Genomic DNA, 27456 nt, shown 5'->3' with positions numbered 1-27456 from the left:
TATTGCAACGGATATTCCTATATTTTCCTTGGCTAGGTGGTCCACTAATTTTCATTAATCTCGCTCAGAAAAGGTCGCACATAGTTGTACACAGCTGTTTCGCTTGTCTTGTTTCGCACGGGGTCACTGCACCGCGAGAAAGCTGCATGAGGCCTCTTTCATCTTAAAAAAAAAATGCCCACGAGAAATAACCGAAGTGAACACCGGCGAGCCCGCGCGCAGAGTGCTGACGTTTAGTCGCACTTATATTAACACGTTACTTGGTGTTGGTGAACTCAACTATGGGAGTCAACGCTCGCTTGGTGGGTCACTTCGTGTTGATAAAATATATTGAGAGTCAACGTTCTGTGCACGCGTGTGTGTTCGCCTCCTGTCCGGCTTTGTTGTTCCTTCCACCCCGTTCGCTTCTGAATATATATATATATATATATATATATATATATATATATAAACACGCTCCAATGTGCCTTTTAGCGGAAATAACAGCATCAGTCTGTACTGCTATTAATAAATTGCCTATCTAAAATTGGTGTTGTCGGAAGGTTATAATGAAAGAATGAAAGAAGTTAGCTGATACCTAAGTTGTAAATAGTTTTACCACGTGCACTTGTTCACTACTTCTCTTTTCTTCATATCTCTCTCTCTCTCTCTCTCATATTAAATGAGTGGTGGCCACTACTTCCGTGCAATAGTCTAATCCTTTTAAATGCTAATGCAAGAAGCCGGTTAAACAAGTTTCTCAAATATCTGTCCTCAATTCGGACTTATTCTCCCCAAATTGTTAGTGTAACAGAAACATTGCTAAATAATTGTGTATGCGATGCCGAATTAACACACCGAGTTCTAGACTCCTTAAATCTGATCGTAGCTGTGGTAAAAGAGGAGGCGTAATTACTTTTATCCACATTTATCCACTCTGACCTCCATCTTCCAGGTATTAAAATTGCAGTTGGTATTTAATACATATGGTGTAAAGTATACCATCTTACCTTCCAGTGTCTCGTATAATTCATTGAGATTTAATGGTCAAAATATTAGTGATTAACTTGAAGTTTCAAAGATATTTTTTTAGCGATTACTTTAGGTCAGTTTTTATTGTGTATGATCTTGAGATTTTCCCTTCCGATCATGGTACTGACACTTCTATAGATAAAATAAAAGTCAGCGAGGAAGGCATCTTGAACCTTATTTCAAACCTTGATAAAAGAAAACACAGGCCCAGATGACTTTCTTACATCTTACCAATTACGTTACTCTTTATGAACTTCCGAATACACTACCATTATTTAAAAAATTCTTCTCAGCTGTTGTTCCAAGTTCTTAGGAAGCCGATGAAGTTATCTTATACAAATCTGGCGATAAGTGCGTTATATTAAATTATAGTCCTATTTATTTAACATCCCAATGCGGCAAGTTACTGGAGCATCTTGTCTATATAAACATATCGGCGAGTTGCTCAGCTCTAACAGCTTCCTATGGGCCGGTCAACAAGGTTTCAGATAAGGTCCCAGCACAGTCTTTAAGCTGTTTGAATTTGCTCATCCCATCAGTCATTGACCAGATGATGGTGATCAAGCAGACGCGTTATTTATTGATTTCTCCGAAGTTCTTGATACAGTAGTTCAAACCAAACTTCAGCATTTAAAATGATATTTCCATTGTTAACTTGTTGCCGTCCTTTTTCTCCGAACGGTGATAGTGCGTACTTTTAAACTCTAGTGAATCCCCCACAGTAGGGATTTCATCCGGTGTGACACAAAGCTCCGTGCTCAATTCCTTTCTGTTTTTACTATGTATAAATTACCTTCATTCTGTTAGTTCCTCGAAAATACGTTTGCATGCTGGTGACTGTGTCATATATTGTGTGATGAAATGTCAATCAGGCTGTTGCAAACAATGGTAGATGACCACCATCAACTCCAGTAAAACTGTCGTTCTATCATTTTAAACCGCCATTCTATAACTTAGTTTACGCCCTTGCAACAACCAATCCCTAAACAGCGTTAAGTAATATAAATATATGGGAGCACTTTTTACGCGTGTATGCATGTAGAATATGCATGTAGCAATATGTCTTGATCCCCTCATACTAATGGAATCCGTTCAACGCCTGGGATTTCTGCAGCACACGCTATACATTCCGCTCCCAAACAAGCAAAATCGTTAACTTACCTAACCCTAATACGTCTTATACTGAAGTAAGCATCTATCGCGTGGAACTCACATCATAAAAAAAGGGTATCAAGCTGCTAGAGTCAGTATATTGTCACACCGGATCACTCTAATTGAGACCTGGTTCTGCCGTTCATAAGCTACGCCTACAATACCACGACGCAAGCCACAACCGGGTTGTGTGTGGTTGTGTTTGTGGGAACCCTCGAATGTACATGTTCTTTCAACGTCATTTCATATCCATGTCCATGTAGATGACGTCTGTTTTATCATCATCGTTAGAATATGTCTAAGAAGAAAATGTTCCGTTGAGTGTTATTGACGTTTCTGACAATAAATTTTTTTCTAAACAAACAAACACTACCAATTTGCATGTTTTCTGCATCAAGGAACAAACCAGTCCCTCCGTGATACGATAAATATGATTCGTTCTTGCGAGACGCGAAGTATTGGCGAAAATACGCGGCAACTCGCACTTTCGATGATACCCCATAGCGTACACTTATCAGCTTCGCGACGTTTACGTGTAGCCACGTAGGTTAGTTAAATGTTAACGTCTGACATTTTCGGCTAAAACTAACCTTGTTTTACTTGCCTATAGCATTCGTAAGTGCGTGTGTAATTTATGAATCACATAACATTGTACGCGAAGAGTCGCGCGGGCTCATGATTTGCTATCTCAAATTGGCCAGCGCTGCGCCGCTTGTTTCCGTACGTTTGTTGATAGATGGCAGCACATTGGAAGCGATTTGCCTGTTGACGAGTCTCTGAGTGAAATTGGCAAAATCTTCACCGCGTCCGCGGAACAACGTGGTGATACGTGTATGGTGTTGTTGGCTTTGTCGAAGTCGTTCAGCGAACGGAACTCTTCAAATCGCTTTCAACAATTATGTTTAAATAAACTATTTCAACGACAAGGATTTTTTACTGGACGTATATGGCTGTGAACGCAACGAGACTCAGCGAAGATAGACGATCAGCTGCCAACTCGTGAGCAGCGAGTCGCACTTCCCGTCTCCTCATGCGCTAATGTTTTTTTTTTTTTTCGAGCTCATAAGTCTCCTTGATTGTATTTAATGTATTATATTTTTCAGCGAGGTCATAATAACAGCATAGTTTTTCTTGTACATTAAATGTACCGCAATATTACTGTGGATATCATGGAAAGCCACATGCCGCCTACACCCTCGAGCTTGATCCGCGAAGCGAAATGATTAGTTAGAAACGTGCAGTTAGGATTACACTCCACGCCTCTGCGCTAACTTCCCATGTATTACCGGCACCTTCCGAAGGGCATTACTGTTCGACAAATTTTGGCGATTCCTACGTCGTGAAAAGCACATGTGTGTATTCTTTTCGATATTCATGTTTCGATCGGGCTGATGGAACCTCCAACATCCGAGTGCAGTGAATCCCGCATGGCTATAGACTCTCAGCATGGCTGTGACAGATGCGCTACTCAATGGGATGTTAAATGCTTGTGTTTCGTTGAAGAAGCAACTCCCCGATACTGAACGCAAGTAATGAAGACGGCGCAGTGTGTTAACGAACCATCATCACGTTAAACATTGGGTCCCATGCAGCAGCAATGACGGTATACTCGCTAACAGCCTACTCCTGTGGCAGACCCGTCAGGAAGGCTCGGTAAATGCTACCTCGGACAGCCGTTCAGTTCATACGTCAATTCTAGTTCACGAGGTTTTCTGCAGCCTGCACAGGCTTTCGCAAATCATCACTTGTGCTCGGTAATGGAGCTGAAATATAACCTTTTATGCCACGACAAATATCCTGATGCCGAGCTATACCATGGTTTCGGAAAGTACCTTGGTTTCATATAAATTTCAGTGCAGTAAATGGCTTTAGTCAGTGCAAGAGACACGGTCTGTACGTCCTCTCTGTTCATATGCTAACAAATCGGTTGACCATTCTCCGGACGCCATCTTGAATCGTATAGCACGCCAGCTATAGTTCGTGGGCATTGCGAATAACCACAAATTTATTTTTCGAAAACATAGCGCTCGTCCTTGTGTTGCCGCAAAATGCATTATTCCGTGTTATTTCCGCTCAGACTTGTTTTTGTACACTTTTTTCTCTCATACAATTCAGAGTTGAAGTGTTTTACATGGTAATGTACGCGAATTCCCTTTAGAAAAAATATTACTACCACTGCGATGTTGTGATGTATCTGTAAAAACATTTCTTTTTTTCTGCTCCCGCTATATATCTTTGGCTGCAGTATGTACAAACAAACAAACAAACAAACAAACAAACAAACAAACAAACAAACAAACAAACAAACAAACAAACAAACAAACAAACTAACTAACTAACTAACGAACGAACTAACGAACAAACTAACTAAATAAATAAATAGATTAGACGTTTTTTCACTAACCTCCTTGAATCACGAGGCGGAGGAGGAATAAACTTTATTATGAGAAACCAGTAGGTTTAGGTGGCCTTGCCTAGGCCTCTCATAAATGGAAGGTTTTATTTTTTTAGCTGTGTACCAATACGTTGCGAGACGCAGGTCCCAGATTTATTTCAATGCTTCCATCAAGAAAAAAATTGCTAACGTATCTTACGGCACTCATTCACTAAAATAGCTAAATAATGCTTTGTTCCGTGTCGTTTTCACGTCGTTCTACTGTTATTCAACGTGACGTTGGCCCTTTGAGGGTGCAGAAAAAGCAGCTGGTGGGCTGTGCTCTAAGAGTCGCTGAGAGCTACAAGCTCCCGGCCCCACTACGCGACATCGAGCCGGCCCACCAATAGGCTGTCATTATGGGCTAAATATAATGTTTTTACCACCTCCCCAAGAGCTCAACAGCCGCGCGTGTTGGTACACAATGCATGAGCAATACAGTTCTGCGCCGATCATCTACTAGACTAAAGGGTTGCCATGAAATCAGTTAAGCTGCATTTCATTGGCTATGCCAGACTGTAGTTGCGTAGAGCATTGAGGCACACTTAGAAGTTCGAAGACTCCATCGCGCCGAATTCCATGTACTGGGGCGAGGGCTATTTTAGTCTCCTCCGCCCGTGAAAAGGACACCGCCATCATACGCCTTTGATAGCCCTATATGCGCGACGTCGACTGGATGGAAACTTCACGATAAGTTTAATGACGTCCCATTAACAAACCCGCGCCTTTCTTTTTTACAACTCGAAGACGGAGCTCGTTGTTTGTTGGCTGACACAAACTTCAAACCTTCCCACACTGCACGGAGGATCATAATGCTTTAATACTGGGATAAGCACCAAGATAAGATAACGGGGAGCGGGAGAAACAAGAAGAAATCTGTTGTCGCTTCCAACGAACGTCATCGGATGTGTTTAGATAGAACGTCGACCAAAAATTCGTCCGGGGATGAGAAAAGTAGTTTATCAATTTAGACAAGCACATTGTAAGGATCAGTAGCGAAGTGCACTGCGGTGGGCCAGTTTTTGTTGAAAGCACTGTACGATACAACGTCACTAGAATCTAGTAACGTTGGTACGATACACCTTCGTCTCTTCTGTCCTTACTCTGCAGTTGTATGTACTCCTACAGCGACAAAAACACTGAAAAGTATAACACTAATCGGGGATAGTAAGTGGAGGCATGTTTTGGGTTCGCGTGTCCGGGACCTCCTTTTTTTTTGAAACCTTATTTATACAGGCAGTCAACTTCGTCAGACCACCAACAGCAACACTTTCTCGAATATACATATCAACAAAGCAAATGTGTTATTTTCTCTGTATGCCTCGGAGTTACAGTTCGGAGGCTATATCTTGGCTCAACTGCAGCTATCTCCAAGCTAGGCTTGCCTAGTATGCTAAGGAAAGCCACTATGCTTCACCATTCTTTCAGCATCGGTACTATCAGTGGGAAGATACCTTAAGTTTTCTTTTTTTTTCTTATGAAGAAACACCAGTGACTGTTAGTCAGGCGTCTGTCTTCCTACACTGAACAAAAAAGAAAAAAAGAGAAATAACGTTTTTTGTGAAGGTGTGAAAAAAATATTCAGTAAGCCACGTTGTATGATTCCACTGAAAAAAAAAAATGAGGTGTACTCATAAGTAACGCACACAGTGAAGACAGGATAACATGAAATAGCGAAGGCATGAAACAACAGCTAGCGTATGCATGTGATCCCCCATTTCGCTTTTCTGCCAGCTTCTTGCAGAGACTTCTGCTTTTCTTTCCTGATGCAGTGACATCTATCTGCTGAATGTGTAGTGTTGACTGGACTGCTTTCTAACATTCATAACAACGAAGTTATGTTTGACATTCGTAACAACACACACACGCATCGGCAGAGGACCGGCTTCTGTCTCTTTATCCGCCACAGACACACACACACACACACACACACACACACACACACACACACACACACATATACACACACACACACACACACACACACACACACACACACACACACACACACACACACACACACAAAGAAAACTGCCGCCTCTCCGACTCAAATATAAGGTAGAAATGAATGGTATTTTTCCCACGTTTGCTCTATCTCCGCGTTTGATGGCTTTCATGCATATACGTATGAGAGAGAGAGAGAGAGAGAACGTTCTCGAAGAAAGAGAATACTTTTAAAGTTCATAAAGGCTCGCCCTTTCATGCGCAACAGCCATACGCTCCTCTATACATAATGCAAGTCATACGTCTCAGGTACTCTCAGCAGCTTCCCTTGAAGGTTGACTTATAAAAAGATTGATGCGGCCAGTGCATCATACTGTGATGATGCACAGCGCCACCTCTACGATGCTGTTCGCGATACGGCGCAGCAAGTCGCGTTTACAAACGGGGCCCTATCTCGCAGAAACAAGATAAATATTACGTTTGCCTGTTCTCTCGATGATAATATATTGTATATGAACGTTTTGATGATCCCCGCAAAGTAGCGGCGGTTGGGCGTACAGCTATAAACGATTCCTCCACTCGCGCTTTGAAGAGAGACAACCGAAGTTCCGCCATTGCTTCTCCCGCGAGGGAGTTTCGTTCACCGACTGGCACTCACACGGTTGTTCTGATCTTCACGTGGCGAGCCAAAGTTCTAAAGTAACGGTCGGATATAGTAGGTCTGCACATGAAGAAGGGATGTTGCATACTAAAAGTTCTCTCAACATCGTTATTTAATGATTTAAAAAGCTAGCTCGTGCGACATGAACTAGGCGGGTTGAAATTCAGGGCTCTCAGGAGCAACAATATGTAAGCACGCTACCTGAGCCTTTTTCTACGAACTAACAGGGGTCCCTGTGATTAAACCGCGAAGTACATAGGTAATGAGCATTGGGGCTTATCGTCCCAATAATTATGAGGGACGCCGCCATGAAAAGATGAGAAAATTTCGTCCACCTGTATGGCGTTCTTTAACGAATACGACACCTAACAAGTGCACAAACCTCAAACAGTCTCACCTCCACCGAAAAGTGCGCCCACCGCAATTCAACCCCGCGACCTGCGGGGCAGCAGTCGAGTATGATAACAAGACCACCATGGCGAGAAGCGTAGAAAGAACGTGAAAGAACAGTGTGCACGCTTACCACACACTGACGCTCACTCGCAGGGTGGAGATGGCTGTGACAGCAGTGTAGACGTGTGTTGGAGACGAGCTCGAAGATCAGCGCGCGCAAGAACTCACTTCTTCGCTTCCATTCAGCCGACGCGGCGATAATGTCGGCAGATTCGTCGTCGCTCTCTGCGGGGATAAGGACAACGTCGGCCTGCGGGCGGAGCACTTGTTGGCGGTGGCGTTTCTTCCAAGACGCAGCTGCCAGCTGCGAAAGTTGCTTGCTGCTGCTGCTCTGGGCACGCGCTGTCGTGGCGAGGAGAGGAGGCTAACAGCTGCGGGCGAGCTGCCTCCACGGCCCTGCGTGCGAGCTCTGCGATGCGAGGCCTGGAGGCCTCCGAGACGGACATGTCCGAGTATTCATGGCAGACCTTTCGACCACCGCCATGCGCATCAGTGTTAACGCTAAGCGTTAAAATGTTAGGTTGGGGAAAATTCGTGCGCGCAGGCTGTCTTTACAGAATTAGTCTACGGAAAATAAGCGCCCTAAAACTTTGTCAGCTAGTCCCAAGCACCGGCGTGGCTCAGTGGTAGAATGCTGGGTTGGAGCCCGGCGGGTCCAGGTTAGAGCCGCACTGTGTCGTTGGCTCTAGGGTTTTTTTTTTCTGATTTCGGGCGATGTGGTTACAAACACCGGCGTCAGCGGCGGACAACTACGGTGGCGCGTGACCCGAGTTGTGATCTCAAAACAGCTTTCGCTGTAAAATAAAACTGCTCCCTAGAGCATATGAAGCCAACAATATATGTGAACAGAGTTTTCTCTTGGTCTTCCAAGGAAAAACTCTGCGTAAAATTGCTTTTGTATGCGGTGTTGTCATCAGGTGTTGCGGCGTCGTCTGGTGGCTCGATCAGAGCTATTGGCAGGATGACATTAGTGGGACCTCCACCTTAACTTTGTATACTCGTATTCGTGGGAGGCGGGAATGTTCAAATGTACATACGTAGTAATATTAGCGTTTATGCCGCATTTCTCACTTAGAGCACTGCTTTGGAAGCTCCGTGACGTAGTTCCGTCACGGATATGACGTTGTAAAATATATACTAACACGGTTGCAAAGGAAAAAAAACGGAAAGAAAAGTTTCGCAGCGGGGCGCTGAAGCTGTGACCTCGCGCTCCTCAGCGCGCGACGCTAGCCACTACAACACAGAGCGACCCTTGTGCAACTTGTTAACGGCAAACGATTTATATACACCATGTACCGCTAGCGGTCCTCAGAGCTCAGAAACTTCAGCGCGTTTTAGTAATCAGTAGCGAGATGGCACGACGGGTGCCCGTTATAGGTGCGCGCGCGCTCGTCGTGCCACGCCACCCCTTGCATCGCTGTGCGAACGCGCCTCCCCATGACGTGATCAAAGTGGGCATAGATGTTCTCTAGCATGGTGGCTCACTCGCGCGCGCGCTTGTCTCGGAATTCGGGTACTTTGTACCTCTTGTGCTTCCACCGCCAGTAGGGTAACCTACTTCAAGTTTTCTTTGAAGGCAAGTTTTCTTTGTAGTAGCAACGCCTCCTCCAGGAAGATGCTTGCCGCATGAGAAAAAAAAACCCGCTGCCACACCCTTTTCCTCTTTCATTTTGAAAATGTTCTCGGTCGCTAGCGTCACCTGTGGCGGACGGTGCAACAATGCAACACTTTGCATAGCCTCCGAAACAGTGACGCACAATTGCAGGTCTCGAACAACTCTCGACTGACGCGCCCCTATGGGCCGCAGATGAAAAACGCTTAGCTGGTACCGCTTGCTGCCGTGATGATAGTGTCAGTCGCGAGCGCCACCGCGCGGAGCTTGTTTAAAACTGAAGGCAGGCCAACTACGCTGGGAGCGCGAGCCATTCCTCAGGCATCTTTCTAGAGGAGGCGTTGACAGCAGTTAGAGAGAGCGCGAACGTCAATTCGCTCGCTGCATGCCGCGGCCACGTTTAGAAAGGAGCGCGCTGCTCGTCCACAAAGTAACCATTGTGGCAGCCCTTTGTCTACGCTCGTCCTGTGTGTGGGCTCATTTTGAGTGTTGTTTTGTGGTCGAGGTGTGCGTCGCCGAGCTGCGTACCGTTCTTCGCGTGACGTTGAGACTTGTTACCGCAGCACTCATTTCATCACCCTTGTAGGTGAAACAACGCAGAATGAACGCTTGACTACCTCTGCGATGATATGATGATATATGGGCTTTAACGTCTCAAAACCACGATATGATAATGAGAGACGCCGTAGTACGTGGAGGGCTCTAAAAATTTCGGCCACCTTCGGGGTTCTTTAACGTGCGCAAAAATCTGAGCCCACGGGCCTAATGCAGTAACAGCGCAACCTAGAAGTAGTTACTTCGTAACTACGGAAGCAAAAAACAGGGACAGAAAAGAGCGCTGACTTTCAACCTCTTTTTTGTCCTTGTTTTTCGCTTCCGTAGTTACGAAGTAACTACTTCTAGGTTGCGCTGTTCCTGCTTTCAGTTATGTCCTAGCAACTTGCCCAAGTTTCCACGCTTCATAATCCACGGGCCTACAGCATTTTCGCCTCCATCGAAAAACTACCTTTGCGAAAACATGCTTCATTTCCGTGTTATACCGATTCTTAAAAGCGAGGAATAAACCACGTATAATTTCATTTTACCAGTGAAGCTTTTCAGCATATGGTTACTTGTACACAGATATATGCCAACACTGCGAGACGGCACGAGCCACACAGAGACACCTCCTGTAACCAACCCACCTCCGGGTAACCAAGAAGCAATGCAAACTACCATGAGCATCAACACTCTAAGCCAAAACGGAGCAACAGGGGTATAGGGGTTGCTCCTTTCAGGGAGCAATTGCATTGCCACTCCCATTACTCTCCTAAAAGGAGTAACTGCAGAGGGAGGAACCGTTGCTCTCCTTTCAGTTCCTCCTTCGGGGGATGAACAGTTACTCCCTCCAGTTCCTCCCTGCAGACCAACAGTTACTCCCACCAGTTGCTCCCTGCCGACCAACCATTACTCCCACCAGTTGCTCTTCTAAGAGCAACAGTTACTCTTTACCGTTCCTCCCACGTGTTCGCAGTTACTCTCTGAAAACCAAGTGCACATGCTTCCAGTTACTCCTTGGGGAAATGAGTATTTATCTCGAGTATGCTTGTCACACGCTTAACACATGGCGAGAGCTCCTTGGAAGAGCACTGCTTGGGTGCTTCTAACACAAAAAGTGGACAATATTGAAAGGAAAATAAATGCTTTATTGTTCTTTTTATGAGGCGACGTGTGACCACACGTAAAAGTAGACTTCGCCACACCACAGCCAGCACTAAACAAACACCATAATACATCAAAGGTTTTCTGCTTCATCCGTGGAAAAACAATCTTGAATTTCTAGCATAGGGCAGTCTGTGTCATCATTGGTGAGAGAAGGGCAACTTCTCCAATTCTGAAGAACTCAAGTTTCGCAGCTGGTGTTTCCATCAGGCTAGCGCAGTAGAACGTCACCGCAGGCATATGTGAAGCATCTCATTGCTGCAAGAAAAAAAATAGAAGTGTGAGGTTAAACATGCCAGAATCAATTCATAACAATGAGTCACACACACTGCAGCAGCGCTTACATTCTAGGATGTCTACTGCAAAACGAAATGTGAAAAAAAGGAAGGTTCGGCCAAACGTTACTTGACAAGCCATATAAATGCTGATGTGGTAGACGCTCTTCACATGATGTCTCAGACAGCAATATTCTGGAAGAAAATGTGCAGCACCTCAACAAGGCATATTTGTAGCAGTTAAAGATACCCTTAGGTTCAGTTAACTTGTTTCCTATACACAGCTGAGTGACATTTCTATGAGCCCATTCACCAATGGGCATTCTAAATGAGGTCAAGTGTGTGGCAAATAACACGTACTGTCCGCTCATGTTAAAATATTTATTTAGCTCGTGCACATAGTTGCTCTCGATTCTACTGTTCTATCATACGCTGCTGCGTCTTGAATTGTGCAATGCCTGTAGGCACAAGCCAAGCATGCAAAGCCTGCTTGAAAGCAACCATTTGCAGAGGCTACATGATAATCTTCAGTACATTTCTTTGTACCTGACGCAAACGGCTGGACAAAACTATAGACAAATAAATGTAGACCGTGCTACCTTCAAAAAATGCTTTAAATTTAGAAAACTAGGGTGCATTTGTTCACTCGGTTGACGAGTCACAGCCACGAGATATGTAAACGAAGCAATATATCTTAAGGCATGCACAGATATTCTGATTCTTTGTTTGACAGTGTCACAGATAGCTTGCCAATACATATATATTTGAGAGCAACAAGATGTGAAGCTTTTATTAGCTCAACGTCTTGTTGGTTAACAGCCAAACAGGTTACTGCTTGTTAGACAAATTGGAATAAGCACACCATGGTTTCCAAAAAAAAAGCATTATTAGAAGTTAGCTCCCGGTGTGAATGTCTGCCTATTTATTTTGTACTGCCTTCTACATGTGCCACAAAGACATTCGTTGAGGATGTGCTACCAGTCAAGCCAAGATCGCATATTTGGTCAATGTGATGGAAATACAAACATTAGAAACACTGCCACCTCTAGTAAGAGCATAACACTTCAGTATCTTGGACTAGCAAAGAGGTGCACAAGAAAGTTAAGCCCACTCTTGCGGAACTTTGAACGCGAATATTTCAGAGTGGGGGAGGTCAACATGCTGTGGCACTTTTAAACCCACGAAACATCTGCAGAAAACAGGGTAAAGGCAAGTCAAGAAACGCTGTTATGAAGGCCTGCGCATGGACAGCTTTGTGAATCTAGGCCCAAGTGTTATGCTTTGTGCAAGCCAAAATCCATGTAAATAGGGAAAGCATACTTTTAGGAGTACCAGCGTAAACAAATCTTGGCAGTTGGCTTTTTAGTACAAACAGCAATCCCTGCAATGAAAACATAAACATTTTATCTTAACGGTAACAGTGTGAGCACACACACGGGCCAGCGGAGCCATGTCGAATTGTCAGTGCCAGTGTAACCATGTGGCATAATGAACTATTCTCTGGCCAACACATGCACAGTTTGCCCCTAGAAAGCGATGCTTTCTTATACGTAGTACAAAAAGTCTGCACTTACCAAAATTCACATGCTTTCTGTACTTTAGCATCGTTGGGAGCATCTTTATCTGCAGTATAACCAAATTTGTGTCATATCCCTGAAAAAAAAGTAAAAGACATGCATCAAATATTGTTTCATTTGGTAGCAGTGAAGTCAGGTTAAGAACAGCCAAGTGGGAATCAGCCTAATTATGTGCATGCGGCAAATCCCAAACGGCGTTATTGAGGTTGTCGAAATTTTCGTCGATTGGTATTAACGTCGATATGTGACTTCAACGGCATGCCAAGTTTTCACAGCGCATAAAGATTTCATGATGCAGAATAATGACAGCGCTAACGAGAAAATACAGCATTTATGATTGTCTTTTACAATATTCAGTTTTGCTAAGGTTTTGCATCACTAAAGAAATCTGAAAGATTTGGGTCATTCCTCCTCCAATTGTTCTGTCAATATGTAAACTGCTCGCTTGATGGTGCGCTTATAAAATAGTACGTTCAGCGCAGAGGTGAAGCAAGTGACGCAGTGATGTGGGCAGATTTTTTTTTTTTCAGGCGTGCGGGGAGGGGGGGGGGGGGGTCCGCTTATCTGAAAAGGCCGGGCAAGCGAATATGGTCGTCAATTTGGGCTCCCTACGCCCGGCCTAAAAAATTCTGTGCGCAACCGCCTGGCTATGCCAGTGAAGTGATGCGACAATGATTTGTTCACTTACTGATTTACATACACTTTACATCTCTAAAAAATGCGGCCCAAGGCCCCAACACTCAGCCGTTAACATTACATGAAGCCAATGGTAGAAAAGTGCCAGTATGAATGCAGCTACAACCCCGCCCCAATGTTTTTTCAAGCGAGGTAGTGTTGCGGAAATGAACTTTTAACTGCAAAAGTACACTGGCACTGCAGTGGTGACAGGGGAAGCAAGAGGGTATGCAGGCGGTAATAGAGGTAATTTAGTCTGATACGGCTAGCAATGGATACGAAGAATAAGAGCAAATCATTTCTCTTTCAATAGCGCAACCACTCAACAATGTATTGTAAGAGCATTAAATGTTGCTGGAAATGCCACTCACCTGCACGCTGATGCATGCACAGTCCTTTGTCCGACGAGCGAACAGGCTTGCAGATAGCTGAAGACGTGTTTACGATGTGTTTGTTCCACCCAGCAGCAAAATCCACAACTACTTCGCGCTCCATAAAGATAAATATACACTAACCTTCATCACGAATAAGTAGAAACGCAAATCTGCGACACACACACACGATCAAAACATAGCTCACAAGCTCGCACGTCCATGTGCTCGCCAACCACAGACCATATGAAAATGAGTAAGTAGTGCGAACGCGAACCTAGTTGCGCCGAAAAAAAAAACGTCGAGCAGTGGCAGCACAGGCGTCAGCGCAATAATTTCAGTGTGTTTTCCTAATACAATTATAAAAAAAACTGAGGTACACTAAAACTCATAAATAAATATAAAAAGTTCAGTGTAATTTTCATTTAGTGCTAGTCAACATAAACACTAAATAAAAATTACTTTGTAACTTACATCGTTTGCTACGCTAGCGCCACACTTGTCGTGTGGGCGCAGATGGCGCAGATTTGTCATTCTGCCCTCAAACTACACGGTGAAGCGTGCTACTAAGTGAATGGCTGATGAGAAGCGCGTCTGGGTCCGCTTTTTTTTTTTTCTTCTCCGATATATTTGGGTGGGGGGGGGGGGGGGGCTCCTTATGCACGTGTTTCGGTGCTTGATCGACTTTGACGCCCTTACTTCGCGGACGAACGGCGTGTCTAGGCTTTTTTTATCGTTGTTTTGCACGTGTTTCGGCGTTCGGTCCGCTTTGACGTGCCAACTCTCCATTCTGCTGCTGCGTGTGTTAGGTGTTTGCCGTACTGTATTCTCAGGCCTTCTGTGTTCAGCCAGCGCTGCTATCTTATTATTTACGGATGCTAAAATAAATCACTGTTTTGGTTTGGTGAAGTTTGGCACACAGAACAAACAATAATCTGGCCCATGAATATCAATGTGGGCGGCATGCATATTTGTGTGCGGTGTCCTGCCGGGGAGTAACCGTCGCGTGACGAGAGCATTTACAGCGGTTCCTCCTTCCGTTGCTCCCTTACAAACTTAAGATGAATACAGTTGCTCCCCCATTCTCGAACAAGTCGGCCATCTTGTTCCGCTTGGTCTTTTCGGAGAGTAACAGTCGGTCTGAAGGAGTAAAAACAGCCGTTGCTCCCATTTTGGCCATTTTTGGCTTAGAGTGAAAATCATGAGCCAAGAGTCTGGCAAGCAAAGGGACGTGGTCCAGCACATGCTTGGCATTCTAGAACGCCAGCGGCTGAAAGCGGCGGGCCCACGGGTTTGACGCGAGTAGGTTGCTGCTTCGGGACGTCCGGGCAGGCTAGAGTCTTGCTTTGATTCCCCTACATCTTCACCCTTTATGCCGGACCGACAATAAAGTTGTTTCACTCACTTGTCCGACAGACCGAAGAACTATCATCATCAAATAACGGGTATGTGCCACAGAAGTAGGGTAATTTTCACCACACGTAACTGGTTCACTAAAAATGAAGATTTTCGATAGGCGGGGTTAAACGTCTCAAATCCACCATATGATTATGAGAGACACCGTAGTGGAGGGCTCCGGAAATTTCGACCACCCGGGGTTCTTTAACGTGCGCACAAATCAGAGCCCACGTGCCTACAGCATGTCCGCCTCCATCGAAAATGCAGCCGCCGCAGTTGGGATTCGATCCCGCAACCTGCGGGTCAGCAGCCGAGTACCTTAGCCACTAGATCACCGCGGCGGGGCTGAAAATGAAGACAGCCACAGTTAGTTCAACAACATATTGCTGCGAAGCCAAGACGCCGCAGCCGAAAACCTGAGTGCGTGCAACTATAGGTAGCGGAATAGGCGACGGCGACCGCTATAAGACCACGAAGAGATGGAAGGCCAACGCCAACGACGACGTGACCATAAATATGCGAGAGGTGCGGACGCGCCGTTTCATTGCCACGTTCTATTCCTGGAGTTCGGACGTCCGCGTCGTGTCTGTGACTGCGTGTGGTTTGATTCGAACCTCTCTGCGCTTAGAATCAACGTGGAAACAACCTAGCATTACCTAGCTAAAGCCTAGCCACGGCCTAGAAGCAACCTGTACCTGCATTACCCAGCTGTAGTACCTAGAAACAACAACAACAACAAAAAGCCTTGAAGACACCCGAATCGTCTTCAGAATCGTCTAGTTTCGTTGTTTCAAGCCTTGCGCGACTTGATGCATGCTTGGCACTTTTTTTGTCATTCGTTTTATGCACCCCTTAATCAATAGTCTAGTGGCTAAGGTACTCAGCTGGTGACCCGCAGGTTGCGGGATTGAATCCCGACTGCGGCGGCTGCATTTTCGATGGAGGCGGGAATGCTGTTGGCCCGTGTGCTCAGATTGGACCTTTAAGGCACTTCAAAAAATAAATAAATAAATAAATAAATAAATAAATAGGTGAAGGAAAAGCGCAGCAGCCCCAACAGTTTGTTTACGTTACCTCAGTGAGCGGTTGCCATAAACAGAATGTCCACACAACTCTCTCGCGTTCAAGGGTGCTGGGCCGCCGAAGATAATGGAAAGCTCTCGAGACAACAGTTTCTTGCGGCGTCGCTAAATTACAGGATAAGCTAACAGTCGCGGGCGCAACGTCCGGGCTGCCTTTTCCTTCACCATTACTCCCCCACTTCACGTTTCGAACAGTCTGGTGTTTTAAAAAGGGTGACAACAACAGACCTTATCACCAGTAGAAGGTGGACGTGTCAGAAATTATAGCACACCACATATCAAGACTATGATGCTGTGCCAGGTAGAGGACGTTTTAATTTTAGTTTTATTGCTTCGAAATATCACCCCCCCCCCCTTTTTTTTTCCTTCTTCCTTTACTTTTCCTCCTCCATCTCATGCGCAGCCGAACAGCATGCAGACAAGTCAACGGCGGCTATGAATTGCGCTTTTCGGTAAAGAGCTTTCTCTATTTTTCTCTAGATGTCGAGACAGAAATATCAAATTCGGTTTCACACAGGGGAAGCAGTACTCATGGATTCAAACGCGAAAATTGACAGCTAGGTAATGCACGCTTAATTTCAATTCCAGCGTCTACAATTCGCGTCATATCGGCGTAACTTTGACTAGGACGCTTACATTAGAGCGAACACCTCTTTTAGCGGGCCAACATGTGGCGACATTCAGTTTCAGTTTCAGTTTATTTAGCAATCTTTTTCAGCAATCATGTTGAAGTACAGTGATTCAATGTTTTCACACAATGGCAATGGTCAACACAAAACAAAATGTAAATCAGTATAAAAAGTGAAAAAGATGCAGAGACAGGAATTAAAAGCTGCTAAAAAACAGCTTGACGGGATTCCTGACCCTGAGCAGATTGGCCGCAGACTCGTGATGTAAAAAAGAAATAAAATACAAGCAAGCAAAACAGAAAAAGTAAAAGAACGCATAACATAAGCAAGTAAAATATCAACAAATTTAGCAGCAAACTTCAACTGCAGACATAATGTAAAATCGCAAACACTGAAAGAATGCGGCATAATATGCGAGAACAAAGTAAGAAGGAATACAAAAGAACATAATTTATATATTGCCGCATGTTGTTAGGCACCTGCTAAAGTCTTGCGCCGCTTCCTGCTGCTATGAATTCTGCCACAGCAACGGACAAGCCAAACACGCCAAGCTATAAACGCACCATGCAACGCTGGCTGCACGTGTCACCACACCACGCGCTGGAAAAAGAAGGCTGGCAGTTTTCTAAGGAGCGGCACGCGGGGAGACGAAAAAGAAGAGGTTGACGAGGTTTTTTCTTTAGCGAGCTCGGGACAATCCTTGTGTGTTTAGTGGACGGCACAAGTTCGCCATAAATAAATGGCTGTTTTAGCTTCTAGCGTTGTATTTGTTCGTTACAATATATAAGAAACACTACCTTGAAACAGTATGCATAACGAAAACACAAATACATGACACAGCTCATGTTTGTACATGCGCATATGAAAAGGCAAAAATGCACTTCTATTCAAACGAATTATCAAATTGAATGATACTATAAAATAATACATAGTGAAAATGAACTCGAGATTAATTGATCAAATTCCCAGACTCTTTGGGGTTGCTAATTAAATATTCTTTCCACTGCTTGTTTGTCAGCGTATCATGACGCGATTGTCACGAGTCATCGCTCTTAGCAGTCGTTTTACCGAAATAAAACGACGTCGCGTTTCTATCAGGCGATACTCTACATTTATTAGTGTTTTTTTTCACAACCCCACGTGTAAAAAAAAAAAATCTGTTCCGGCTGTCACTGAGCTGTTAGCCAGTGATACCGTTTGCAAGGCCTTGGTACTTTCACTTATTTTATTTTTCTGCGCATATATAACTTATGTTATTGCACAGCATGTCAATTTTTTAACGTGCATGGTTCTCTCAGATGACCGGCAGGAAAACGAATGCCTCACGACACCATTAACAAAACGACAATGTTGTGACGCGGCCATACAAAAAGAGTAATTAATTAACTCATCATAATCGACGCACCATTTACTAATACCTGCCAAGTTTGTTCAGGTGCTGCTATCCTACTGAACTGCGGCGTATGACATTATTTGTTGTTTCTGCACATCACATCATCAGCGGCAACCATCGTGATTTACATGCAGATGATAGCAAGATATTATTAAAGGGGCCCTGTAGCACTTTTACAAGTAACCATCAAGTGGCTTTGATAAATGACTTTTTTGCCCCACTAATGGACCACCGAAAAAATTTTCAGAGTCCGTCAAGTGCGAGCGAAGTTATACATATCTTTCGCACGCTGTAATCACTTTATCTCTATATTATTGGCCCGAGGTGTGTGCTGGATGCTAAGCAGGGAGGGGCAGCATAAGGGATGAATACACGTCACACGCGCCTCATGACCCTTGAGCACCTCTTCCTTTTTAGGGCTAGCTCCTCTTAGTCTAACCTTGTCCCGCGTCCGGCGTAACTGGCAGTATCTCCATAACAACATAATAGATGGCACTGTCTCATCACGATTACTCGACTCATTTCCTAGATGGCATTGGTCCAATAGAAGTGTGTGCAGTAGGACGGATGGACGGACGGACGGAAGCTTGGATGGACGCATGGACGGATGTTAGACGGATGCACAGACGGATGGATGCACGGATGGACGCTTCGCCCCTCTCATCATAATTCACACCGTGGATATGCTGTGAAAAAGGCTTGGAGCAGTGGGTCAAACAGATTAAAGATGACATCAAATCCGTCTCCTCCACCATTACCACAGATTTTCCGGTTGAAAGAATGGATAGCCGGCTCGCTCATCTTTTTGAGGCAAAGCAAGCACTACTGAACCGTTGGAAGGGTCAGCACCTGAACCGAAGACTGAGGAAGAAGATAGCTGAGGTAAACAGATCAGTCGAGGAACATTGTCGCGCACTATCGAGGCAGCAATGGGACGAAATCTGCAACTCCGTCGATGGTCAGATGCGCAATGGCAAGACATGGAATATGTTAAAGCATCTCCTCAACGAAAACACCACCAAAACAAATCAAAAGCATGTTATCGCTCGAATTTTGCATAAAGAGATAGGGCGCACTACAGAACAGCAAGTTGTCCAGCAGCTCGTGCATAAGTACCTCCCAATCAAAAAAGGATTGGCACCACCAAGTAGACAGTACCAGGGCACGCCAAATCCAGGTCTTGAGGGCGACTTTAACATCGAGGAGATCAGAAGAGCCTTGCATGATCTCAACGGCAGGTCGGCCCCTGGCCCGGACGGTATATCAAACAAGGCCCTGCGTAACCTTGATGACGATTCAATTGAAACCCTGAAGGATATGATCAATGCAGCATGGAAAGAAGGCAGGGTGCCAGAGCAGTGGAAGCTGGCCAGGACGATCCTTATTCCTAAGCCAGGAAAGCCCCCTAACTTGGACAACATGAGGCCTATATCCTTGACATCATGTATCGGCAAGGTTGCAGAACATGCCATACTGCACAGAATAAACAAGTACTTGGAAGATAACGACACATATACACACAATATGGTTGGATTCAGGGCAAGACTATCCACACAAGATGCGTTGAAGCTTATCAAACACCAGGTCATCGACAACGAAACGAGAGACGTGAGAGCCATTCTGTGCCTAGATCTAGAAAAAGCGTTTGACAACATCCACCACTCATTCATACTCGAAGCAATTTCCAAGCTTGGTCTGGGGAAAGCCTTCTATGACTACGTATGGTCCTTTCTTACAGATCGGAAAGCCGTGATGAAGATTGCAGATATCGAACTAGAAGCAAGGGGCACGCCACAAGGGGCAGTGATTTCACCAATGCTGTTCAACATTGCCATGATTGGACTGTCAAAGAAATTATCGAGCATTGAAGGATTGAAGCACAGCATCTACGCAGATGACATTACCATCTGGTGCACAGGTGGAAGCGAGGGGCAGATTGAGAGCGCTCTGCAAGAGGCGATTGACACCGTAGAAGACTACCTTCGCCCTTCCGGGCTCAAGTGCTCCTCGAGCAAGTCAGAACTTTTGCTTTATCGGACTGCTCGCCGGGGACCGAAGCCCAGGGGATGTAAGCCGTTAAATCAGATAGACATCCATCTCCGTACAAATCAAGGGGATGCCATTCAGAGGGTCGACTCCATCAAAGTCCTGGGAATGCTGATAGAGTCTACCGGCGCCAACAGCAAATCTATAGCCAAGTTAACTCGGAAAACAGACAGTGCGGTGCACCACATACGCAGAGTGGCCAACAAAAGAAATGGGATCAAGGAAGACAACCTCATCAGGTTGATGCATGCGTTTGTTCTAAGTCACTTCACATACGAGGCAGCAATGCACAACTGGTCAAGAGCAGAGTCCGAGACACTGAATGTGCTCCTCAGGAAAGTTATCAAGATGCCTACCCATACATACCAGAACCGAGCGTCTGCTTGAGCTTGGCATACACAACATGCTCGATGAAATAGCAGAAGCCCAAGAGAGAGCACAGTTTGCAAGGTTATCTACTACAAGGTCGGGGAGAATGATCCTGCAGGAGCTGGGCCAACACCCAATAGCAATAAGACGCAATTACAATGATATCCCTGACAACATCAGGGAGACTATCACGGTATCTCCTATACCGAGAAACATGCATCCAGAACACAACGTCGGAAGAAGAGTAGCGAGGGCCAGGACTATACTTCGCCAAGTCTCAAACGAGGAACGAGGGGTCGTATTTGTTGACGCGGCTTCCTACGCCAATGGGAAAGCGTTTGTGGCAGTGGTAGTTGACGGGGCTGGCCATGTCGTCAACTCAGCGACGGTCAGGACGAAAGACCCAATCATTGCGGAACAAGTGGCCATCGCCTTAGCACTCAAGATGGATAACATTGAAGTCGTCTACAGTGATTCTATGGCAGCACTACGGGCGTTCGCCAAGGGGACGGTCTGTGAACAAACGCTGAAAATACTGCAAGGCAAGAACATAACACATCATCTTCTGAGTTGGTTCCCAGCTCACCTTGGACAAATCAACGATTCCCCTCCCAATCTCAACGAAGCAGCACACGAGGCGGCGCGAGAACCCTCCAACCGCGCCTCCCCGGGGATGCGCTCTACCGGTGAAGGGGATAACCGGGAAATTCTTACAACATATAACAAGCTCACTAAACATTTCTACCTGTCTAGAAGGATTTTCTCTCCACCTCACAAAAATCTAACCCGGCCCCAAGCACTTACATTAAGGCTTTTGCAAACGCGGATGTACCCTACTTTGAAAATGTTACACATCATGTACCCTGACCTATACCCAAGTAATCTTTGTCCACATTGTGGGGAAATAGCTTCATTAGAACACATGCTCTGGCAGTGCACCAAATTCGCTCATTTATCGCACATCACCTCAGCCAGATGGGAGGCGGCAATCCGCAGCTCGTCCTTGGCAGATCAGCTCTGGGCTGTCCACCAAGCCCGCGAGGCGGCTGAGGAGCTTGGCATCTCAGTCCCCACGTGGGAGCTGCCCGCAACACAGTGATCTGTGTTTTGGAGGACCAAATAAAAGTTTATCCAATCCAATCTATGCTGTGAAAACCATTAACGCCATCTACTTATATTATTCCCAAGGACATGTGTACACAACGCCATATATTCAGAGCGAATCAGAAATTTGCTCAATATATATGGCAATACATATAGATCCTGCCATATGTTTCTTGTCGCTTGCTTAAAAGACGCAATGAAAACAATTTATTCTTCGCAGTGCATTTCATCGTCTAGGTTACAAGTAAACACACTTCGGAGAGCCAGGCCAAAATCTGAAACAAAACTAAATCTAATGTGGAGGCTTTTCGGGATAAGCTCGCCTAGCGCAATCTTTCTCATTCGGCTTTATCGACGCATCATACAACCTTATTGGACCTAGTCAGTTTGTGCTGAGGCCGACGGGACGGCATTATGCTCTCCCATAGTAGAGTACCAAGTACTCTAAATTGTTAACCACTTTTTCTAAACACAGTCTTCACGGAGGAAGACGAATCTTGGCTTGACATGCCACGGGACGGCATTATACGCTCTGCCACAATAGAGTGCCAAGTACTCTAAATCGTTAACAAATTTTTAAATGCGAAGCATTTCATCTATCTATCTATCTATCTATCTATCTATCTATCTATCTATCTATCTATCTATCTATCTATCTATCTATCTATCTATCTATCTATCTATCTATCTATCTATCTAGCCGCCTACGACGTTTAGCTCTTCTGGCCGTTTCAATAATGGCATCGATACCAAACTTGGTATGGCATAACATGACTGTATGAAGAGTATATTTGACTAGTCATAACATGAGAATTTTGACATGCATGACATGATTGTCATGATTTACATTTCAGTCTTGCTGCTCTTGCGGTAGATTCGTTAACATGACATGTTGCAAAACTGGTATGGTATGACATGATTGCATGGCGAACACAAGCGGCAGACCCTAGCATGAAAATCATGACAAGCGTGTCATGTACAACATGACTACATGCCATACTCATGATGCACTCGCGGCCACTTCACTAGCGTCACAAATACCAAATTTGGTATTACGGTACGTGAATGTATGACGAAGGTATTTGAGTGGTGAAAACATAATAATGATATGCCTGTCATGTAACATGACTACATGCTACGCTCATGATGCGCTCGCGGCCGTTTCGCTAGCTTTACATGTGCCAGATTCGGTATTATGTGACGCCAACAGACGACATAAGTAAATGACAAATCCAAACATGATAATCATGAGATGCGTGTCATATAAAAGCATGACTACATGCCACACTCATGATGCGCTCGCGGCCGTTTTGCTAGCTATACATATGCCAAATTTGGTTTTACGTGACGTCAGTGGATGACGAGGGTATGTGATTGTTGCTAACATGATAATCATGAGATGCGTGTCATGTGAGAACATGACTACACGCCACAGTCAAGGCGCCAATACATTTCGACGTGACCCTGCGCGCGTGCACGCCGGCGTTCGTTTCGTCGCGTCTAGCCGGCGATGCCACGCCAGGCACCGGTCCTGCCATATACTCGCAAGCGCGTACCGCGCCGCGTTGCTTCGAAGCATGCACGTTTCAGCGTGTTCAGCGTCCCTCCGTCACAAAAAACAGGCAGACGCAGTGCTGTCTGGGTAACGCGTCGGCGCGGAATGCAGCATGGTGCATTTCGCACCGGTTGCCGTCGTGCCGCGCTTTAGTGATGCTGCGCCGACGAACGCTGGTCGCGCCAGTCGCGCCTGACGTCAGACTATAGAATGCTCACGTTTCGCTAATGTAGCGTCGCTGTGCCCAGCGTGCGCGCATGTCAACGGTACGTTGGAGTATATTGGGTCCTTCATGATGCGCTCACGGCCATTTCGCTACCTCCACATATACCAAATTCGGTGTTACGTGACGTCAATGGATCAGTAGCTCCACATATACTAAATTTGGTATCACGCGACGTGAATAGGTGACAAAGGTAAACGACACATCCAAACATGATAACCAGGACACGGAAGTCATGTATGGCATAATTTACCTCCACCTCCTAAAGTTGTGCTAATTTTAAAGCGAAATATCGAGCTTCCTGATTTGTACTTTGCGTATCATCGATTCCCACTGTACGTTGGATCTGCCATTTTTGTTTGTTGTAGTTGGCTTCGTGAAGGTTGAAAAGTAGCTACAGGCTTGAGCCTGTCGATTAACACATTTAGACGTGGGGCATCTCTTGTTCGGGTTTATGTCCCGCGCCGTCGGCGTCCCCGCTCAAACTACGCATGCACAACTCTTCTCCTTCTCTCTTTTCAACAGCTGCGTCTGCAGCCTGTTTGGGACGCTCCCTCCTCCCGCCTCACAACGCCGACGCAGGGAGCGTCTGCTAACCTACGCTGCTCCCCCACCCCCTCTCCTCTGTTTCACCATTTTGGTTCAGCACTACCAAAGCTATGAGGTGCAAGCAAGACACTTGCTTGCGCAGCAAAACGTAGCCCTCCTTCGGTGGAAACAAAAACAGAGAGAGAGAGAGAGAGGAGCATTTCAGCGGAACACGCGAAGCAATGCGTCGACGGAGAAACAGACACACGATAGCCATGAACAGGGTCAGAGAGAAACGGCCTCACAGTGAAGTTATTCGCTGGCATGAGATTCCCCCAATCTTCAGCAGAGCAACAAATGAACGCCATCTTAAGTTCCTGGTGGAGTTGTTTGTTTAGTAGCTTTACTGCATTTTAAAGTTTATAAACTAGCTATAATAACACAATTCGTTAAGCAGACGCCGTGAATACGGTGGGCAGACGACACGGTGCGAATCAATACATGTGGAGGGGCTAAGCACCCTTTTTTCGGTTGAGGGGCCTGTAGCTTCCACAGTGCTGAAGAGAACTTCTGAAACATAGACTCCGTATTCAGGAACGCTGCTTAACTTGAACTTCACTTACCACCGACTTCAATGCAGCACAAACACGTTTTGAACACGCTGTCCTTAGGTGGTGCCAAGCCAGGACAAACGCACAGACGCGTTTCAAACGCGCTGCGTTGAAGGCGGTTTCAAGTCAAGTTCAAGTCAAGGAGCGCTTCTGAATACGGGGAATAGAATAGGCATTCTTTCCTTCCCACGGCGTTTAGACGCCCATTGCGCACGCGCGTCCCCTCCCTCTTTCGTACACTGCCCCTAGGCTCTCCCACTTTCACATCGCAACACCGACGCACGCAGCATCTTCTAGCGTGTATCTAGATTACAGAAAAAAAAACAATGGACCATCTTCCCGAAGGGAACCCTGATGACATGCGAAGCAGCAGTGGTGCGCACGGTGTTGACCCGGTTGAAACGGGCGTCGTGCTGGAAGAGTGATTTGAAGTGAAACTCGTGGTATAGTTTGCTCGAGTAAACGTTTGTTTGAAAGTCAAAGACACGGGAGGCGGGCGCGTTGAAGACGCCTGCACTCGGCTTCTTTGGCTCGCGTCTCGTCGGTGCCACCCACGCGCCGTCTGTATTCTCGAACGCGATCGGTGTTCTGACTCGCACTTCATCGGTGTCGCTCGTCTTCCACTGCTGACGCTTTCGTTCAACTTCGCTAGCTCGCGCCTGGTCGGTGTTGATGTCACCATTCGTGAACGCAATCGGCTTCGCTAACACTCGAAACGCCAGCGACAGCCGGGAAAATTACGCGCACACTAGCTGGAAGCTTGCCGCGACGGCGTCCCGCCCATCGGCGCGATCACGCGGCAAGCAGCGGCGCGCTCTCCACATTGTCGGCGCCGGTGAGATATTGTTGTTAGTGGTTCATGAGGAAAAGGAAGAAGGCACCTAATTTCTTTCTGCCTACAGGCGACACGGCGCAGTGCCTCCGGTGAGATGATGCCCACGTGAGAAGCGGGCTCGAGCGTTGCGAGCGGTGGGGAGGGTGAAGCGAGAGAGAGAGCTGACACGCGTCGAGCGCGGGGCAGGCGATAGAGACGTCACCACGCACCGCTAGGAGGGCGTGAGCTACTTGGCACTGCTCCAACACCTGCGGCGAGGGGAGCGGTGCGGACGGAGGGTCAGCGTTACACAGGCCAGTGAAAGAGCTGCTTCGCATCTAAAACAAACTGCTTGCGCTACACAACAATTCATTGGTCACCCCGTATTAATGGCAGTGGACCTTGGCCTCCAAGGTAGTGCCGGTGGGAGATTTCTCCTGTGCGTTGTTGAGTGAAAATTTGTTGTGTGCGCGTTAACTAGAAGCAGGTCTCTGTGTCTAATCGGAGCCTTCTGTCTCTTACTTCCGATTGCCAGCGATTGGCATGTTCCAGTAGGAAACAGCGGTCCATCAATGCGTGCTTTGCGCTTCCCCAGGTTTGATATCCTGCGCAAAGCCACTGCCAGTGTAAGCGTTCGCGCTTTCTGCTTCGCATCTACACATGTTACCCTTTAGCGCATGATGTCAAGCGTCGTGCGTCGGCGATGTCTACATCCAAAACGCGCATGCTCACGCCTCGCGTCCTGTGTTGCATGCTTGCGTCTCTTTCCAGATGTTTGCTCCCCCTCTCTCTCGCTTAGCAAGACCGACGCAGGCAGCGTCTGCTAGTAAAAACCGACTGCTCAAGCTGCACAACCGTTCACTAGCCATCGCACATCAGTGTTCCACTACTAGTTGAAAACAACGCTTCTCCTTCATTCAATAAATAAAAATAATAAAGACGAAATAACAATTAGGCATTCCCAAACCAACCATGCCCAATAATCACACGAGCAAGTTTAGTGTCACTCGCTGCAAAGTACTACCAGTGGCTTGCACAGAATAGGCTGTTTACTAAAGCGTCTCTCATACCATTTTTAAACTATTCTTTTCTTTATAGCGGATACTGATATGTAATAAAACAAGCCATCCATCTACAACAAACTTTGGCACCCTCACCCTCGGCCAGTTTGCGTCCACGTTCGCTAGGGAGATGTGACATCACGTGCTGTGCAATGGCTGCGTCCGTCGCATTGTTAACTTCCAAGCACACTTGCACATGCGTAGGCGAGTCGTTCTCTAGTTATTTACGATGGCATGTGCCACTGGTGCTACTTCAACGAAGACAACGTGGTCAGACGATGAGACGCGGGCGCAAAAGTAACGAATACATATTCGGCTACAAACAGACAATTGCCACTGTCATCCTTTCCGAAGTGCACTTCGCTTTCTCGTGTAGCAGCGAACCGCCGAATTGACACTTTGTGAGCGTAAGTACACTCGCTCAAAGTGCACTTAAGTTGCCACGTGTGACAGGGGTATTACGCAACATACACGCGATACTGCCAACCCTCTGCGACGCATGTACTCGAGCTCCCCCCCCCCCCCCCTGGGATGATGCACGGGCGGCATTTTTTATATATTGATCTCGTACTGCACCATGTTTGGTTCTGATTAATACTGACCTATATTAGAGCAGCGCTTCGAGATAGGTAATAGTCCACTTCAAGTTGTAAAAGACTATGTCTAATTAGGGCAGGTAATAACCGCGGAGCCGAACCACGAGAGTGAAGTAACTATAAGAATAAGAATGGAGTGGAACACATTTGGCAAGCACTCTCAAATCATGACAGGTAGATT

General features: G+C 46.0%; 1 protein-coding gene and 1 long non-coding RNA gene across 2 annotated transcripts in view; both read right to left on the bottom strand.

Annotated features, from left to right (window-relative positions):
- The window catches only part of LOC119174639 (uncharacterized), a 31759-nt gene extending 23747 nt beyond the window's left edge, over window positions 1–8012 (bottom strand). The window contains exon 1 of the mRNA XM_037425627.2: window positions 7726–8012. The gene's annotated coding sequence lies outside the window, so the exon portion shown is untranslated. The remainder of the gene's footprint in view (window positions 1–7725) is intronic.
- Window positions 8013–10931: 2919 nt separating this feature from the next.
- LOC142817758 (uncharacterized) lies at window positions 10932–14171 on the bottom strand. The gene is made up of 3 exons (XR_012895341.1): window positions 13867–14171; window positions 12818–12896; window positions 10932–12624 (listed from the first exon to the last, which is right to left on the bottom strand). It is a non-coding gene; the product is annotated as an uncharacterized LOC142817758 (long non-coding RNA).
- Between the last annotated feature and the right edge of the window lie 13285 nt (window positions 14172–27456).

Source organism: Rhipicephalus microplus, chromosome 5 (genome assembly GCF_043290135.1).
Source record: "Rhipicephalus microplus isolate Deutch F79 chromosome 5, USDA_Rmic, whole genome shotgun sequence".
NCBI lineage: Eukaryota > Metazoa > Arthropoda > Arachnida > Ixodida > Ixodidae > Rhipicephalus > Rhipicephalus microplus.
The sequence above is the reverse complement of the archived record's forward strand: the minus strand, read 5'-3'. Positions and strand labels throughout refer to the sequence as shown.